The sequence below is a fragment of the Canis lupus genome, chromosome 35 (assembly GCF_003254725.2).
Source record: "Canis lupus dingo isolate Sandy chromosome 35, ASM325472v2, whole genome shotgun sequence".
Lineage (NCBI taxonomy): Eukaryota > Metazoa > Chordata > Mammalia > Carnivora > Canidae > Canis > Canis lupus.
Window position 1 is genome coordinate 24,596,881 of NC_064277.1, and position 18,419 is coordinate 24,615,299.

Consider the following 18,419-nt stretch of genomic DNA (forward strand, 5'->3'; position numbering starts at 1 on the left):
GAGAAAGATAAGACTGTCATAGGGGTCTTCCTGGGACAAAATAAGACAGGGGGAAGAGGAGGAGGAAAAGTTTTTAAGTGAACACCGAAACTGGTTTTACTAAGCATTTAATTTTAAAGAAACTTAAAGAAATTTAAAAATGGTCAGGAAAGATCAACAATAAAAACACTAATGCTCCAGGAGTCAGAATCTCTTTTCATTCTAATTATCTGTCAGAAATTTTGAGATTTTGAGCCAGAAATAATGGGAAAAGGCTTTTCTCCATTATGAAAGAAAACCTTACATTTGTTGTCTTCCTTTTTTTGCCTGAGCTCAAGAGATAAGAACTCTGGTGCATATGTCTTTCAAATTGTGAAATGAAATCAAAATTGCTTCTCTCCACCGTGGACTTTCTGGTCAGAGTCGCTGCTTACCATCCTGACCTCTTGAGCCCTCATCTGTGTACTGAGACCCTACTATGTGCTCAGATGACATCCTCCCACAGCTGGGCTTGCCGCTTTTCCCAGAGAACAATCGAAGCCCATTTGGAGCACTTTCCTTATCCAGGAACTATGGGAAAATTTAGAAGGGAAGCCTGTTCTGTCCAAGAAGAGAACCCTGGTGAATTCTAATCTTAATCTGCAAATCCATTCCTCAAGCATCTCTGGTGAGCATCTATTCCACAGGGAGAAGGCAACCAAAGTAGTAAATTGTCTACTGATCAATTCCTGACTCTGCTCCAAGAATCCCTTGCTTCTCATTCTCCATATGAAGAAACATGTTAAGGATCTATCAGGTACCACTATTTATCCAACTAAGCCCCTCTTATGGGCAAATAGCTCTCATATCCCCCAGTTTTCTTGATAGGTAAAGATGACTCTAGTGACAGTGTTAGCAAAACTTTGGTCACAAGGATCTCAGCAAGCAGGATGGAGAGACTGAAAAGTTTCTTCATGGTGACAACTCTCATCGCTCTTTTCTGGAAAGCTAACGGAGCCACCTCCACACTCTTGACTCCTTTGATTAGCTAATGATTACCCCCCCAGTAAACATTATCACTAGTTGATTATGCATTTTTCATATTTGCTTCTTGTTTGTTTCCCTTACACTCCCAACTGAGCTGTAGCTCCAGGAGGGAGGGAATTTTTGCCATGTTTTCACCCTTTAATACTGCATCCAGGACCATCCATTAATATGTGCTCAAGCAATATTTGTTGAGTGACAGAATAAGTGATTTGACACTTCTTTCACCTCCTAACTGTGGTGGGGCCAGTTCAGAGCAGGAAGTGGGAAGAGAAATTTTTCCTGTTTCTTCCATAAGACAGAAGGAAGACCAGAAATATAGTATAGCTTGTAGTTTCTGGTGCAATCTAAATTTCTTCACCTTTCATTTCCTGAAACTACCGGGAAGCTCAACGAACTATAAAACTGATGTAACCTTCCTCAGCAAATTCTCCATCAATGCTCAAAAATCCTTGTAGGAAATATCTGAGAATTTTTCCTTCCGTTCCTGTTTTTTAATCAAAGTAACTGACCTGGGGAAAAACCTAGTCTTGCCCTCTCTGAGACTCAAACTGAGGACCTTCAGATTATGAAATTGACACTCTGCCTACTGTGCCAAGAAGGCAATTGCCCATGATCTTTCACATTTAAAATAAAATAACAAATATTATTTTCCAAGCACCGCTGTTTTTTTTGTTTCCAGCATTTAAGAAATGCTACCAATGTGACTTGAAAATCACTCCATGTAAGCCAGTGCTGGACCCAAAGGATTTCACACCCAAGATGAGTGAAGTCCAAGCCTTTCCAGTATTCACCCAAGGATAGGTCCATCTGGGCTGTAAGACTGGGGGCAGTGATGCCTGTCTTTGCTGCTCTGCTGTTCTAATGATGTGGTTTGTCCTTCCCTCAGAGCTCTCTTACACCTCAGGAAGGTGTAAGGCGATCTTACACCTTCCTGGTCTCCTTTGTTGAAAATAAACATAGGAGGTGTTTATTTACTATTGGTTCGCTGATGGCCGACTAAAAGAATGAATGAGTGGGTGAATAAATAATCCTCATATTTGTCTACAGTTCAAACTTCTCTGTCTTGGTCTGTTTTATCTTCACTTACATCTACATGACTGGAGACATTCTCCCTACCAACCAGCAACAAAACAACAACTTAATAGAAATCTTGCTGTTCGCTTTGTTTTGTTTTGTCATGTACCATTAATTATACTGAGAGATCTATGGAGATTATCTCATATGGTCCAATTGGATTTTGGCAACAAAACTACTTATCAAAATCTACACTTTCAAGATATAATGGAAGTGCAAGTAAGTTAAGTATTGCTCCTACCATCCCGGAGCTTCTAAGTGGCAAAGCATGAGTCAAGAAGCATACTTCTAGATTCTATAATGTACGCCCTTTCTCTGCTCCAACTCAAGATGTCTCTGTTCTCCACAGTAGCTCATTCATTCATACATAAATATCTCACTTTCAGCCTCCTTTATGTTGGCCTTTTGGGCTTAGACCCCCCACATCAATATTGATTCGTTGTCCTCCTTCAAATCCCACATCCAGTGACTTGAAAATTACTGAGCACTGTTGTGCAATTTTTTTGAATCCATCACTTCTCTTCCATTCATTTAGTACATGTTCACTGGACAGCTGTCCTTTGCCAGGCACTGTACTGTGCTCAGGTATTCAGAAGGAAATCTGATGACTGCAGACCTCAAGAGATGGGAGGATAAATATGGACAAGAAACGATCCATTTCTAGTTTCACTGCTTTGTCTCTCTGGCATTTACAGATAAATAACTCATTCTAAAATATCAAGTTTAATAACATCACTCTATATTAATTTATCTTTGTGGTGGTTTTTTCTTTTTACTATATCCCTTTTTATAGTTTTTTCCCCTTTTTATAGTTATTTAGCAATTAATCTAGGTTGCTAATAGTAATTGGTACATGCATTACCATATACATACCTGATATTTTACAGTCTATTATAGAATCAGTGTTAGACCATTCAAGTCATATATAGAAACCTTATCATCATGTAGGTCCCTTTATTCTAACACCTTTGTGGTGTGTATATAGTATATTCAGATGATGTGTTATAATTTTTGCTTTCAGGCATCAAAAGCTTACTTTAAAAAATAGCAAAAGAGAGAGAGAGAGAGAGAGAGAGAGAACTTTAAAGGACTCCAGAGAATAACGCTCTATTGTCTCTACCCAGATATTTCCTATTCTGCTCTTGTTCCTTTGTTTCTGATGTTCCAAATTTCCTATCAATTCTCTTCAGTCTTAAATCTTTTTTTTTTAAGCCATTCTGTTATCAGTGAATTTTCTCAGTGTGCTTTCAAGAAAGAATGTGTTTATTTCACCTTTATGTCTGAAGGATATTTTTGCTACTTAGATAAAATTTCAGATGGACAATTATTTTCTTTCACCGTTTAAAAAATATTCCTTCTTTTCTCTCTAGCTCCTACGGTTTCTGATAAGAAGCCTTCACACACACAACACCTTTTCCTTGTCCTCTGGCAGCTTTCAATTTCTTTTCTTTAATTTCATTGTGATGTGTCTGGACCTGATTTTCTTTGAGTTCATTCTTCGTGAGCTTTCCTGAACTTCTTGAATCTGGCTTATGTGTTTTGCACTTTCCCGGACTGTGCTGAATGTCGGGCAAAGTTGCAGGGGACACATGGAGAAATACAGAAAATGTGTATGCCTCATCCTTCGGGGATCACACCTCCTCCGAAGAAACGGGACTTACTATAAACTGGCAGTCTACATACCTATGTCTTGGAGAGCCCTCACCAGCCCTGTCTTGTCCATTCCCATACGTCAAAATTCAAAGAAATACCCCCAAATACCCGCCACTTTCTCATTTTCTTGAGGCTTGAAATCACCCCCTGGAAAGCCAACGTCGGACAAAACTTGGAGAATGTGGGCATCGATCCCACTACCTCTCGCATGCTAAGCGAGCGCTCTACCACTTGAGCTAATTCCCCAAGCACGTCTTAGGGATCCTTCCAATTTTTCTTTCAGGAATAGAAGCGCCGGTTTCTGCTTATTATTCGCTGTTTCTGATGGCCAAGAGCAAGGGGCAGTCAAGGCCATTAATGCAGAACTGGAATTCAGCGAGGAGCGCCTCTTCTGCAGACTGCCCCCCGCTAGGGCGCGGGGAGGGCACCGGTTCCTCTGCGCGGAAAGGAGGGGGAGAAAGTCGCTAAGAGAAAAATCCGGTGTGGCCCAGATCTCCGGGTGCACATTCCCGGGAGAGGAGCGCGCCGTTTCCAGCGCGGTAGGATTCCGGGCAGCGAGGGTCGGGTTGCTCGGCTCCCCCGGGATGGGGACCACGCGCTCGGCGCCGCTGCAGCCTCAGGAAACGGGCGGTGGGGACCGTCCTGGGAGGTGGAGGCAAAAGGAGACGGTTGTTCCCGCCCAGTTTCGAACCGCAAGCCCCTAGTGTGTCAGGCGAGCGTGAGGACCCCTAAACTACGGAACCCGCTCGCCCCGCGGGGCTTTATCTTAATTTCTGAGATCGCGTTGACTGCAGGTGCAGCGCTCCGAGCGGCGGCCACCAGCGACCCAGCGCGCGAGCACAACGCGACCCACGAAGGGGGCTCGCGGGAGGCACCAAGAAGCACCGGCGCATCAGAGCGGAGAACCCGCAGCCGAACCTTGCCGGGTACAGAGGACGGGGGAGCACCAGGGGAAGCGAGCAGGCGCGGGCGTAGGAATTGCGGGGATGGGGGGAAGGCGGGGCGGAGGCGACGCCTGTTACATTGTTTGAGTTAAGAGCGCAGGGCTCGGGGAGGGCGGGGCCGCGGGAGCGCACGGCAGAGCGCACGCCCTCTACGCCGGAGAGGCTGCGCGCCCCCCCCGGGTGCCCGCCCGGCCCGTGCTCCCCGCTCCCGCCCACACTCCCCGTGCTGGTGCCAGGTGTCCCCCCGCCCCGCGTCCTTCCGCCAAACCCTTGACCCGCCTGGCGGCGCGATCCCCACCATCGATCACACGCCTGGACAGTAACTGATCTTGGATCTTTCTTTTTCTTGTAAGGGCGCACCCAGCACCGGGGCGGGGGCCAGGACTTCGCTTCCACCGCATGGGATGAGCTGTGCAAGGTGGAGGAAGGCGGCGCAGAGCCGGGGGACGAAGCCCGGACCGGACAGGAATCCCGGGGAGAAAGAAGGGGGCCCCAGCCTGGCCAGGAGGGGCATTTTTGTCAGAGGGGGTATTGGGGGAGTCCCTGAGCGCCGCGGGTTCCAGGGGGGCAGCGCGGACGCCCATTCCCTGTTCTCCCCCGAGAGAAGCCGTTCCCGTGGGGCAGGAAGGGCTCTCAGCTCTTTGAGATTGAGATTCACAGGAATCTAACAGGATTCACAGGAAGGGTTAGCCTGGGAAATGAGAAAGGGAATAGTAGCGGGCCCGGAGACGGCTGACGCAGGTAAGGATGTGTGGATCTGAGGCCTCTGTTCAGGGCAGCACTGAGAGATTACCTAAAAGCAGAGAGGGAGGGACTAGAAGGTACTGACACGATCCAGGCTCTGAGGCAGATCAGGGACAAGGTGTGGGGCAACAGGCACTAGGATGTGGTCATCCCTGGCTGCCTGGGCCTCACCATTTCTGTAGTGCATCCATTGTTTCATGACACCCAGAACAAATTCCTCCGGATCACCAAAGAAATTATTAACAGAACCAATGAAGACCTTTCCCAAGGCCATACCTGTGCCCCAAGACAGATTTTTCTCTAGGGACTCAGTCAGCTGCAGATTGACCCAACATGCTGTCCGTGCCCAGCAGGAAATGCTATAAGGTCATTCCTTTCCCAGCAGTGGACAGAATCTTGTGAGAGTTTGAGCAAGGGTGTGAGGTCAGGGAGGTCATGACCCATAGTGGGCTGAGCAGTGGGACAGTCCTTGCATCCATCCCACTTACAGACACCAAGGGTCCAACATGAGGTTCTGGGAATGGAGTGGCTGGGGTCTTAAGAGGTGCAAGGCTGCTTTGGGACTGTGAGGTACAGTCTGGAGAACTGAGGAAAAGACAAATCTCATATGTGGCTGTGCTGAGGAACTGTCTTCTTGCCGTTCAGGGAGGCCCCTGCCCTAGCTGTCAGCCTCTCAATTCTTCCACTCTTGCTCCAGACCCGATAGAGTTGACTCTTTCATCACTGAGGCCGTTACTCCAATGTCACTGCCTTAGAGGACACTTTACTGGCCTTTCTAGCTGAATCAGTACCCTACCTGTCCCTCTCTTCATCATCTTTATAAAACTCTGTCCTGAAAAGGATACTAAATTATTGTCTTATTTTCCATATTTCCTCTAGAGTATAATAAGCTTCTTGACAGGTTGGCAGTATAGATCCTCTCAGGGTCTAGAGTTAGGATGATGCTATTCTTAGCTATTGGCTATTCAGACATTAGTGACTTGGAGAGGAAGAGCTTTTCTCTGTGTTGTGTTCTTTCATAGGGTAAATTCAGGAAGAGACCTTTCTTAAACTGAGGCAACATGCCAGCTGAGAGGCCCTTTGATTTTCTGCAATGGACAAGATAAATGGGCACAGCTGAAAGGAAACAAGATTATTCCACTTGTCATTTTTGAATATGCATTTCTGTTTTGCAAGCATATAGTACGTCTCTTGGAGCTCTTACTGACTTCATGGTAAGGCAATTGCCATGATTAATTTGTAAGAAATAGAAGTAATCTGATTTTCTTAGTGCCCTGCATGATCATATATAGTGGTTAGTACTCTTGTTGTGACTGTAGTGGGGATCTGAGTATGGCAGTCTGGAATCTACTGCTTTCATTCCCTCCACTCCAAAACTGAACCTAAGGCTTTGATTGGAAGCTAAGTTTTGTTCCATTCAGAAGAAATATATAAAGAAAACCTTCTGTGCTTCTTTTTGGGCACTGTTGGTCAAATCAGGAGGGGAAAGAGTATCTGAGTTTTCTCAATTTATTGTTCTCTTTCTCTTTCCACCTCCATTCAAGGCAGTGCTCACTTTAAAAAAAAAAAAAAGATTTATTTGAGAGAGAGCACCAGTTGGGGGGAGGGGGAGCGGGCAGAAGGAGAGGGAGACAGAATTTCATCTCAAGCAGATTCCATACTGAGCTCATTGAGTAAGGAGCCCCCATGGGGCCCAGGGCTCAACCACATGACCATGACATTATGACTCTGAGATCTTGACCATGAGATCACAACCTGAGCAGAAACCAAAAGTCAGATGGTTAACCCACTGCACCACCCAGGCATCCTCAAATTATGTTTTAAGGATGAGAGGCCATACAGCTGCTTTACCCAAGGGAATTTGCAAAGTCTCAGAAAAATGAAAGAACAGGTTTGTTTGTTTTTTTTTTTTTTTTTTGAAAGAGCAGGTTTTGAAGGTAAATAAGAATGACTTATTTTTTCCTAGAGTCGCATGGGAGAAAACTTCAGGAGTGAAGCTGTTAGGCAGGCCAACCCTCTTCATGAATGGCTTTGGATGCCAGGTAAAGTATTTGGACAGTCTCTCTAGCTAAGTTTGCTGGTGAATGAATTTAGTCTGGACTGTAACTGAATTTGCACCTCAACACCGCTCCCACAAAGGCCAGAACTTAGAGCTACGTGCAAAGGCCAGGAGGAGGGTCAGAGCATCATCAGAGTGGTCCAGGCAGAGAAACTGATACAGTAACTTTGGTGGAGTTACGACACCTTTATTCATTCCACAAATCATTTGAGCGCCTACTGCTGTTCCTAGGCTGTGTGCGTGTGTGTGTGTGTGTGTGTGTGTGTGTGTGTGTGTGTATGGGGGGGGGCGGGAATCACAGTGCCTCCTAGGATTCAAGGATAGCTGCTAGGTGGTAGTGACCCCTGGCCCTTGGGTGAGAAACTCTTTTGAAGTCTGCTCTCATATTGAATTTTCTGGGGAGGTGCTGAGGAACACTGCTCTGCACGTGGAGGAATGGCATTCCCTAAGGCAGCATGGTGCATGAGAGGAGCAATCAGTTCTTGATTTTGAAGTTGGATGCAACAACCCTAACCAGAAGGGTGATTGGTGGGACTTTCCTCTTCCAGAGTCTGAAGATCCCAGCGCAGGAGTTCAAAGTGAGTTTATTTTCCTGTGTACAAAATATCAATCGACTTATCTGTGTCAAGAATAAAATGAATCCTGAATCCAACCAACAGAGACGTTAAGAAAACATATACTCCCACAGTTCCTTTTACAAATAGCAGGTTTAGGACTGCAATCAGAAGTTGATGCAAATTTCAGGAGAATAAAAATGCATCCCTTTTGGGAAAATAGGTGGAGTGCAGAGTGGGAGCTGGGCAAGAATCTAGGAGCAAAGGGGCAGAAAGTGCATTTTTGTCTGCATTGGTCAACTTGACAGTCTGGGAGAGAAAGAAGGAAAACGTTTGTGTTCAGTCAGATTCTAAGGGTCATCCAGGTGCTGTGAAGACAAATCAGGCAGGAAGTAGGTCAGGCTATGGGGTAACAGGGTAGGTTGGTAACTGGGGTCATCACACTAGGCAGATGACATTTGAACCTTCTCTCTTTCTTTATTTTTTAAAGAATTTATTTATTTATTTATTTATTTATTTATTTATTTATTTATTTATTTATGATACAGAGAGAGGCAGAGACATAGGTAGAGGGAGAAGCAGGCTCCCTGTGGAGAGCCAGCTGTGGAATTCTATCCTGGACAGTGTGGAACTCAATCTCAAAACTCCAGCATCAATCCTAGAGCCAAGGGCAGCTGCTCAACTGCTGAGCTAGTCAGGTGTCCCTCCACTTCAGAGTTTCAAGGTGACTGATGTTTTAGGCTAAAAATTAAAAAGAGTGATATAGTCTTTTAGGCTTCTAAATGAATTTGAAGGGGGGGGATTGAGTTACTCTAGAACAGTATTATTCACCATTCAGGGGAATGCTTGAGATATCTGATTAAGGCTTTAGTTTTCTTAAAGTTCTACTGGTTACAGCGCGTTGCTAATGTCCATCACTTGCTAATGATCTGGGTAATCTAGATAGCCTTTACCTTGCTAGGAATTTCCAAAGCAGAACCAAGCATAAGTACACCCAGAGGTCTAGTACCAATGAGTCTGTAAGTAGGAAGGCGCTGCCAATGCAAATCCCAACATAGGTTTGTACTGCAGGGAACACACCAGAGCTATTACTAGTAGTTGTCACTAGCAGTGGTGGTGGCATCTGAGTTTTGAATCCAGGGATGTATTTCCTCTTCCAAACTTTATTTTTTTTTTCCAAAAGCACTGTTTTTATTTATACAGAGTCCTAACCACTTCACAGTGGCAGGAGGAGTGGGAGCGGTTCCTTTTTCAATCCCGGGGCCTCCACGATATTGGTGTGTTGTTACCAAACACAGGCAAGTGGTGTCATGGATTTGGCAAACTAACTACAATGTTTAGTCTCTCTCTGTTAGAGCAACAAGGTGAGCATCAATCTCTGCTTCTGAAAGAATTCTGAATTTAAGATTTTCAACTGTAACTACTCCAACTTCTATTTCTGAAGGTTTAAAATCAATTGATAGAACAGTTGATAGGCATGTAATTGCAGTTTCCACTGTTTGTTCAAATGTCTGATCAAATTTCTTCTTCACTTTTTTTTTTCAAGGAAGCTGGTTGACTCTGTTTGTTTAACTCCTGCTGCAGTGGCTTTAAACCCACAGTAGTAACCTGCAGGATCACACTTGTACACCCGAGGGCCTTGTTCTTCATCTATACCAATTAAAATCATACAACAACCGAGAGGCCTCATTTCAGCATTCTGTGTGTAGACCTGAGAAATATCAGCAATTCTTTTGCATAGCATGTCCACAGGAGTCTCATAGCCATACTTGTATTTCCAATTAGCTGCCTCATAGCGTAACCTCTGCACCTGGGATCTGCTGTCAGCTGTCATTCCTGTCATCACACAGCCAATGTTTTCAGTTATCTTGAATGAGTGAGTCACTATGCTGGAATCCAATAATTTGTCAGGTACTTTCTTCTGTGTGACAATTACTGCACAGTCTTTCCCTCTAACAGCTACTGATGTAAGGGCATCCTGGTTAATAGCCTTAAAAGCATATTCTACTTGGTAGAGCCAGCCCTCAGGTGAAAAAATGCTAATGTGACGGTCAAACCCAGCGCTGGAACCCCGGGACATGTTGGTGAACCCACTACTTCAAGCATTGTCTCTGAGCCCCGTCTTCAAACTTTAAAAGGAAAAGTTTGGGCTACATTATCCTACCAGGCCACAGCACAGCCAGGATGGAAGGAGCCCCTGACTCCAGACCCTTCTTTTCTCTTTTCTGACGCTCAAATTCTTTCGGCCTCCTCCCGCACTCTCCCAGCCGTGGTCTTAAAGGAGGATAGAAAAATTCATCCTTTACTGGCCAGGATCTGTTCTCTGTCCTTCTTCTGCCAGCTGGCCTGCCCTCGTGTGCATCTGTGACCCCCCTCCCCCCCCCCCGGGGGGAGATGAATGCTGGCAGGACCCAGGGACCTGTCACTTTGGGGCGGTCAAGCATGGAGGTGGGTGGGGTGGCTGTTCTGCAGGCACCGGCCAGCGAGCTCCATCGCATTTTATGCAGCCACCCCGTCCTAGCTGAGCCCAGTTCCGCACCCTAGTCACCTGGTAGATACAAACTCCAGGTCTTCCCTGTCACCGTGTGAAGGGCTCCCCACCTGCGGGCTGCTTCTCACTACAGCAGGTTCTTACTCCTGACCCGAGATCCCCCTGTGTCCTGCCCTCATCCTTCGGCAGCTTCTCTCTTCTGTTGGTTATGAAATCACTGTCGATTGTTTCCGGATAGACCTGAGCAGCTGAACACTGGAGGAAATTAAGCGGGATTCTCTGAGAATTCTGTTAATTCTCAAGAGAGCATTAACAAAGAGGCAAATGTTCTCAAAGGGGAGACTTTTTCATGCACAATGGGCAGGTATAGAAGATATTATGAGTTGATTTATGCCAGATTCTTGTCTTACTCTTTTGTATGTCTTTTCCCACTCCTCTCATCTTCCCTCAATCTTTCTCAAGGATGTGGTGATGGAACAAGAGTTATAATGCAACTTTTATGAGGACCTCTTTATAATAAGACCGCTTCAGAAGGATTATTGGGTGCACGTTGGGTATAAATAACACAGCATACCACTCCCATTCCCTCACCAAAAGGAAAGAAGCTGCTGAGCCAGCCAGGAGTCGAACCTGGAATCTTCTGATCCGTAGTCAGACGCGTTATCCATTGCGCCACTGGCCCTGCTGGCAATGGTATCTTCTAAAGCATTGTTAATTAGTCTTCATGAAGTGCCTGGATTTTTATACCACCCAGTCTCTGGATGTGGCTCTTGGGCACTGGGCCCCCTTCCGCTTTTCTCTGCTCTTCAGTTCCCTGGATGAGAGAATGTAAAGCTTTGCAGTCTATTGTGAAGACTCACTATCCTGCCAACCTCAGGACGTTAACCTCACGGTGACAGACAGACCTGCAAGCTCCCAATGATGGCGTTTAAGGCTTAGCTGTTGGAAACTGGAAATCAGGGGCCAAGGCCAATGTGAAGGAACAGAATGAAGAAACACTCTTACAAACCTAATGGGATGAATTCTTACCCAGTTTGGGTTTTGTTCTTTCCTGTATTCCCAGGTAGAGAGCATACACAATTGTGGCATTGTGATGTCAGCTGCTGTTTGCTCAGCGATCTTTCTTACCAAATTTTATATTCTTTGAGGGCAGCTCCCATAGTGTCTACAATAACTAATTTTTCATTAAAAGTCTGTGTGCATGGATAAAGAATTGAGAGCATAAAAAGGCATAGCTGGTGGTATATGTAGGTAGGCATTCCGTGTCTGTATTCCGTGCTCTCCTAACCCTGATATTTAAATGGAAGAACAGGGAAGGAGTATGTACAGCTATGGTGTTCTCATTTCCTGAACATAGCTTGGGGGCTCACAAATGGTTTCCTTGCTTCGGAGCTGGGGCTGGGCAGGTCCATTGTCTAAAGCTAGGGACAGACAGTAGGGCTGGGCAGGAGCTAGTGACTGAGAATTAGGGCTCCTCCTAAGTGAATAGACATCTACTCTGATGATATGAAAGAAAAAGATTTGGATGCCTGGGTGGCTCAGCAGTTGAGTGCCTGCCTTCAGCCCAGGGCGTGATCCTGGGGTCCCGGCATCGGGCTCCCTGCTTGGTGCCTGCTTCTCTCTCTGTCTCTCTTCATGAATAAATAAAATTTTTTTAAAAGAAAGCTTAGTGAACCAAATGCACACCAGATTGACATTTTTCATATCATTTAGGTGGTTGGTTTTGAGTTTTTCCTAATGCCAGTGATCAGAAGGATTTAGAACATAATGCTTATGCAAAAACTCACTACAAAACTTACATATCTACCCCTAAAGAGCACTCCTCAGTAACAGGAAACTTTCAGCAACAGATCCAGAACAATTGAAAATACAACATTCGATGGCTTAAACAAAGTGATTTATTATCACACATAGTCCAGAGGGTAGGAAAGCTATATGTCAGGTTAATTCAGTGGCTTCATGATGTCATCAGGACTCAGATTTAAAAAAAAAAAAAATTGCACACTGTCCTTTTCAACCTGTGGCTCTCATACTCCAGCTGGTTTCCATGCAGTTCCTCAAACTCAAACAAAAAGCAGGCCTCTTTCTGGTATCTCTTGTTGAGGACAACTTCTCCTATACACTCCTAGTAGATCTTCTCCCACACTGGCCAGATTTGCATCACACACTTACCTAACCCAATTATCTCCCAGAGTAGGATCACTGTCATTTAGTAGATCAATCATCATTCTTTGTTTGGAGCTGAGAATGGAGTCCATCTCCTCCAAAGCCAAGGAATACAGAAAGTTATGTGAATAAAAATATTTTTCTGTTGGAAAGGAGGACTGAGGGCAGTGGTGCAGGGGACTGGTGGTGGTGTAGCCAAGCAGTATTAGCTGCTATACTCAGCTCCAGCCCCATATTTGAAATAAAATGAAATAAGTATTTTTAAAGCATTTTTGAGGGCTGAGAGCTTACATTAACCTTCACTGGTTCTATAGCTAGATTTCCAGGTCCTTCCAGAGCCTCAAAGAAGGATTTTGACCTATGGTGTGTGTTCAATACTGTGTTCAGTGCAAGTACATTACTTGCATATGACATTAATTGTACATGATTACATATTGATTCTGATATTGCAATTATATAATTGTGGCTATTAGTAATGCCATACATCACAGATCTTTGTAACTGTCCAGTTAAACGATCCCACAGTTTCTAGATTTGAAGCATCAGAGGGTGATGTGCACAACACAGAGCAGAGCACTGGAGTTCAACCTGAAATGGTTGCCTCCATCTGCTTCTCCAGGATGGAGCAGGAGTCTTACATTATTAATTCCAGAATCAGTAATTTATGCCATCTATATTTGTCTATAACAAATATATATCTCTCAGTGGTTCCCACACTTATTTTTGCAGTGCCTGTATAACTGTTGATATTTTTAATTTGTTTTATCATCATGGTCTGCTCATCTCCAGCATTACTGTAGCTTAACACTTTCTGTATTAAATTTACTCCCTATTCTTATCATTATTCATTAGAAGAAACTTGATGTGGAAAGAAAGCAAGTGTAGAGAGAAACCCAGATTAAAATCTTGACTCTGCCTTTGATTAGCTATGTGAAATTTGGACAATGTAAGTTTTCAGTCACTGCATTACTTTATCTGAAATAGGAGGACTATAGTCACTTTGCAGATTTGTTGTAAGATTAAATAACATAACACAGGTAAAGACCTGGCAGGTATTTCAACTGTCAATAAAATACAGTCATCATTGATAGCAATGTCCAGTTCCTGTCCTGTCTTCTAAAATTTAATCTCAATATGTCAAAAGGCATTTACTGCATATTCATTTGCCAAGCAAAATGTGAACCCCTAAGGATTTACATATAAAGCTTAATCCTCCTTTCTCAAGGAACTAACATCTAGTCAGGGAAACCAATTTAAACTCGTCATTACAATAAAACAGGAGAAGTGCTACCCCAGAAATAAAGAAGAAAATGTGTTAGCAACATGGAAGTAAATCAGTGAACTCTGGAGAGGCAGCCAGGGAAGGCTCTCAGGGAAGGCTCTCTCAGACCAGATGTCAGTGAAGCTTAATTTTTATTTTATTTATTTGAGAGAGAGAGAGAGAGCAAGAGCAAGCACACACAGAGAGAGTATGAGTGAGAAAGAGCACATTCCTCACTGAGTGGAGAGCCTGCTTCAGGATTCAAACCCAGGACCCTGAAATCAGGACCCTGAGGTCAGGACCTGAGCCAAAGGCAGACACAGTCAAATGAGCCACCCAGGTGCCCCAAGTGAAGCTTAATCTTGAAGGAGAAGCAAATTTGACCTTGTGAAGAAGGAACTAAAGGGCGACAGGGCTCAGGATGTGCAAGATTAAAAGTTGCAGAAGGTGCCTGGCATAGTTGAGGAAAGTGGTTTCATGTAGTAGAACTATGGTTTGAATTGGCCTGGAGAAAGGAAACTGGAGAAGAGGCTGGAAAGGCAGCTTGCGGAACACACTAGACTTCAAATATACTAACAATAGTTTTTTCTAGATTTTGTAGGTTCGTTTCTTATACATTTTAACTTCTTTTGCATGTATGACATGCACTACAATAAAAAAATTAAAATATTTTGAAAGATAGGTTGGTGCCAACTTGTAAATAACTTTATCAAGATAAGGCATTTATCCTGAGGGCAGGAAGAAGGTAAAATAGGTTTTTAAAGAGAACATTTTCAGTTCTATATCTTAGGAAGATTGAATTAGGCTCTACTAGAGGGCACCTGCAGTGGGGGAGGAGCCAGATTTCTAGACCCCCATAGTCTGAGCAGGAATGGCAAGAATTGCTCTGGCTACTGAGTGTGAGGAGGGCTCAGAGAGGGGAACAGAGATCTGGTTGTGGTGGAAAGGTTAGGTTTTGGTGATTCAGCCAAAGTGGTAAGCAAGGAGAACTTAGGATAATGCTTATATTTATGGATCAGGAAATTCCATTGATCTTCATTGAATATTAAAAATAAAAAGTATCCTGAAGGAAATGAGTTCCACATTTTAGTTTCCAAACTCTCTTTTGTAGCCCTAATTATACCAGAACTTTCTTTGAGTCTATGAACTACCCCTATATCGTTCCAATAAATTCAACCTTGTTACTATGCTTTTCTGGGGTGTCTGGCTGTCCTGTCTCACCACCTGGCCTGGAAGTCCTTGGAGGACAGTAGCCCTGACTTAACCTCCCTGGTATCACACTTTGCCCCGTGCTTTACATGAGGGAGGATCTCAGCAATAATTGTTAACAGAACAGAAAAAAAAAAAAAAATGGCAGAACCCAAATCCATTCCTTGGTGATGTCAAGAGAAGTAAAGTGTTTTCTTTGTTGTTGTTGTTGTTGTTGTTTTCCTGATGCTCAACATTCCCTGAAGTCATAGCCCTTACCTCCCCTCCCCTATGGCTAATGATCCTGGTTTACCTTTTATTCTTTTAATCTTTCTGTTTCAGCTTTTGATTACACTGTTTTCTACAGAGGACCTTTTTACATTGAGGTCATCCTAACCTTCTCTTCAAGAGTAGAACCTTGTGGTCCTTTCCTGTGTCCCCATTGGTAGGAACATTCAGTGACATCATAAGGATGTGAACTTTGCCTTCCAACAAAAAGGTGAAATCCTACCCTGATGCTCCTGTTTAAATACACATACACACACACACACACACACACACACACACTTCTCAGGGGTGCCTGTCTGACTGAGCCAGTGGAGTTTGTGACTCTTGATCTCAGGGTTGTGAGTTCAAACCTCATGTTGAGTGTAGAGATTACTTTAAAAAATGAGGGGCAACTGGGTGGCAAGTTAATTAAGTGTATCACTCTTGATTTCAACTCAGGCCATAATCTCAGGGTTGTGAGGTTGAGCCCCGTGTTGGGCTCTGCACTTAGCACAGAGTCTACTTGAGTGTCTCTCTCTACCCTCTCACTCATGCTTTCTTTCTCAAATAAATCTTTAAAAAATTAATAAAAAACTTATCACTTCCCATATTTCTCCACCCACCAATGTCTGTCTTTATGGCTTATGCCCTTAGTTCTAACTTCTAATACTGAATAGGCAGGAGTATTGTATTCCTGTACAAGGCTGAAGGGCACTTGAGAGAGAATACAGGGTAATCAGGAAAATACCTGGGAAGACATTAGGTGGAAAACAGTTTTGTGTTAAGGGTGCAATGGGTCATACTACACTCTTCACCCCCTTCATCAGAATGATGTTAAGATATGTAATGCCTCCGACACCACCTTTATTGTCTAGCACACCGCTTGGCCAGTGGTGGGTACCCTGCATGTTTGCTGTGGAAGAAATTAATGAGTAAGTGAATAAATAAAAATGATGAAAGGACAAAGCAGAGGGTTGCTAAGAACCTTTCTTTAGAAGTTTTAAAAATGTAAATTCTGGGAAGGCTGGAATTATCTTTGTCTATTCTATTCACTTCTGTGTTCTGAGCTCCCAACATTGTCTGGCACAAGGCAGGTACTAAATAAATCTTTTTGGAATGAATCAATGAACAGGAACAAAAGGCTCATCCTCAGGGTGGAGGGTTGTCCATTTCTGTTGGGTATATACTATGCTAAAATATTTATCAAATTAAGTAGGATGTTAGAGTGTGCAACAGTAATACATTTCTAGCTCGGAACTATATAGCTTTTTGTGTCAGTCAGTTGTACTATTAAAAGAGGATAGCCTGATAATGCCATTGGCTGGGGAAAGAAGGGATATTCATGGCAGGAAATCAGAGGTAATTCAACAGGGTAAAAGATTGCTTTTGACAATCACATGCACCTGGAAACCCAATCCTGAGACTTAGGAAGAATAGATGTTCCAAGGGAATATTTTTAAGTTTCAACGTTGGTGGAAGCCCCATTGAGAAGAGCATCATATTTTCTTAGCTCCATGGCTCCAGAGAGTGTGATTCTTGAGCATAGTTTGGGACTGGTGGGATGGGGTCCGCAAGACAGATTCCAAACCTTTCTCGATAGAGGATCTACAGCTGAGCTACAGAAAAACAGATTCTCACATAAGCCACTATCTTCTCAAAGGGTGGTACATGACCAGTTCCATTCGAGATGCCTCGGAGAGGTTAATTCATTACCTGTGGTGGATACCCCTTAGGGCATTAGGACACCTTAGGCTACGTCTGAGGATGGACAGATGCTGAGCCCCCTACACATTTTCCACGTGAGAAAAGCTTAGGATTTTCTCAGGGTCTATGTATCTATAAAAAATTCAGTACACTTTTCCTCTGGTGCCCAAATCCCCTTTATCCCCGGTGTTGAAGGCAGTGGGACATTGCTTAGTGCTCTTATCTTCGGTGGTAATCTTTTATCTGAGTTGCAAGACAATCTACCTTTAAGGTCAAATATTATACATAAACTTCAAGAAGACTTCAGGGGCTCTTTTTCCTCTTTTGAACTTTAGATACACAGTATCTTTCACTTGACTCCACATTTTTTTTTTTTATCTTACCTCACAGCTTTTGTTTTGATGTATCATATGCACGTGAAAAATGGTAACTTTTTTTTTCTTAAGGAAAAGAAAAACAAGAAAATGCTTGGGATGGAAATGCCAGCTAATTCAACGTATTTAATGCCAGTTAATTCAACGTAACCTCTCCTCCGCCTCGCCATCCACAACAAAGACCCCAACACTCCGGGGCAACACGCACACACGCGCACGCACCGGGGATAGCTCCTTGTCCCATCCTCCCATCTCAAAACTCTCCTAAGTATGGGGTCTTAAAAAACAAAACAAAACAAAACAACAAACCCTAGTTCAACGTAGCCTAGAGGCAGCCGGCACTCCAGAGACTCAGCCTTGGGCCTGTTTCGGTCGTTTCCCCTATAGTTTGCAGTCCCCGGAGAGGAACGCCCGCGGGCGGGGAGCTCCAGGCTCCATTTCAGGGGCTGTTTCTCAGACCGCGTCATCGCAGCCAACAGCCTCGGGCACACTTTGGTTTCTAACCTGCTTGTCGGGAGAGGACTGGAGAGAGGCGGGGGCACCTGTCTCCCACCTCCGCCCCCGCACCCCGGGTGGCGGGGAAGTGGCCGCCGCGTTCCCGCCGGCACAGCGCCCTCAGGGCCCCGGAGTGGGTGGCAGCCTCGTGCTCAAGAGGCGGCCCCGGGAGCTCGGGGAGACCCGGGGCAGGAGGAGAGCGGCAGCGCCCTGGCCTTGCCCCCAGCGGAGACCTAGGACCGGTCTCCGTAGGCCGTGTAGCAAGTGACCGGAAGCGGGGAGCAGGTGCTCCAGTGGCGCAATCGGTTAGCGCGCGGTACTTATACAGCAGTATGTGTGCGGGTGATGCCGAGGTTGTGAGTTCGAGCCTCACCTGGAGCATCATTTTCCAGCCAGAGCGTGCAAGAGCCTTTCCTCTTTGTATTCCCACGTCCTCTGGA

General features: G+C 44.6%; 3 non-coding genes and 1 pseudogene across 3 annotated transcripts; 1 reads left to right on the forward strand and 3 right to left on the reverse strand.

Annotated features, from left to right (window-relative positions):
• Positions 1 to 3,905: 3,905 nt before the first annotated feature.
• Positions 3,906 to 3,978, reverse strand: TRNAA-AGC (transfer RNA alanine (anticodon AGC)). Its single transcript has one exon. It is a non-coding gene; the product is annotated as a tRNA-Ala (tRNA).
• Positions 3,979 to 9,195: 5,217 nt separating this feature from the next.
• Positions 9,196 to 10,184, reverse strand: LOC112674371 (proteasome subunit alpha type-6-like; annotated as a pseudogene).
• A 949-nt stretch (positions 10,185 to 11,133) lies between these two features.
• On the reverse strand, positions 11,134 to 11,206 carry TRNAR-ACG (transfer RNA arginine (anticodon ACG)). The gene has a single exon. It is a non-coding gene; the product is annotated as a tRNA-Arg (tRNA).
• Positions 11,207 to 18,266: 7,060 nt separating this feature from the next.
• TRNAI-UAU (transfer RNA isoleucine (anticodon UAU)) lies at positions 18,267 to 18,360 on the forward strand. The gene is made up of 2 exons: positions 18,267 to 18,304; positions 18,325 to 18,360. It is a non-coding gene; the product is annotated as a tRNA-Ile (tRNA).
• Positions 18,361 to 18,419: the final 59 nt, after the last annotated feature.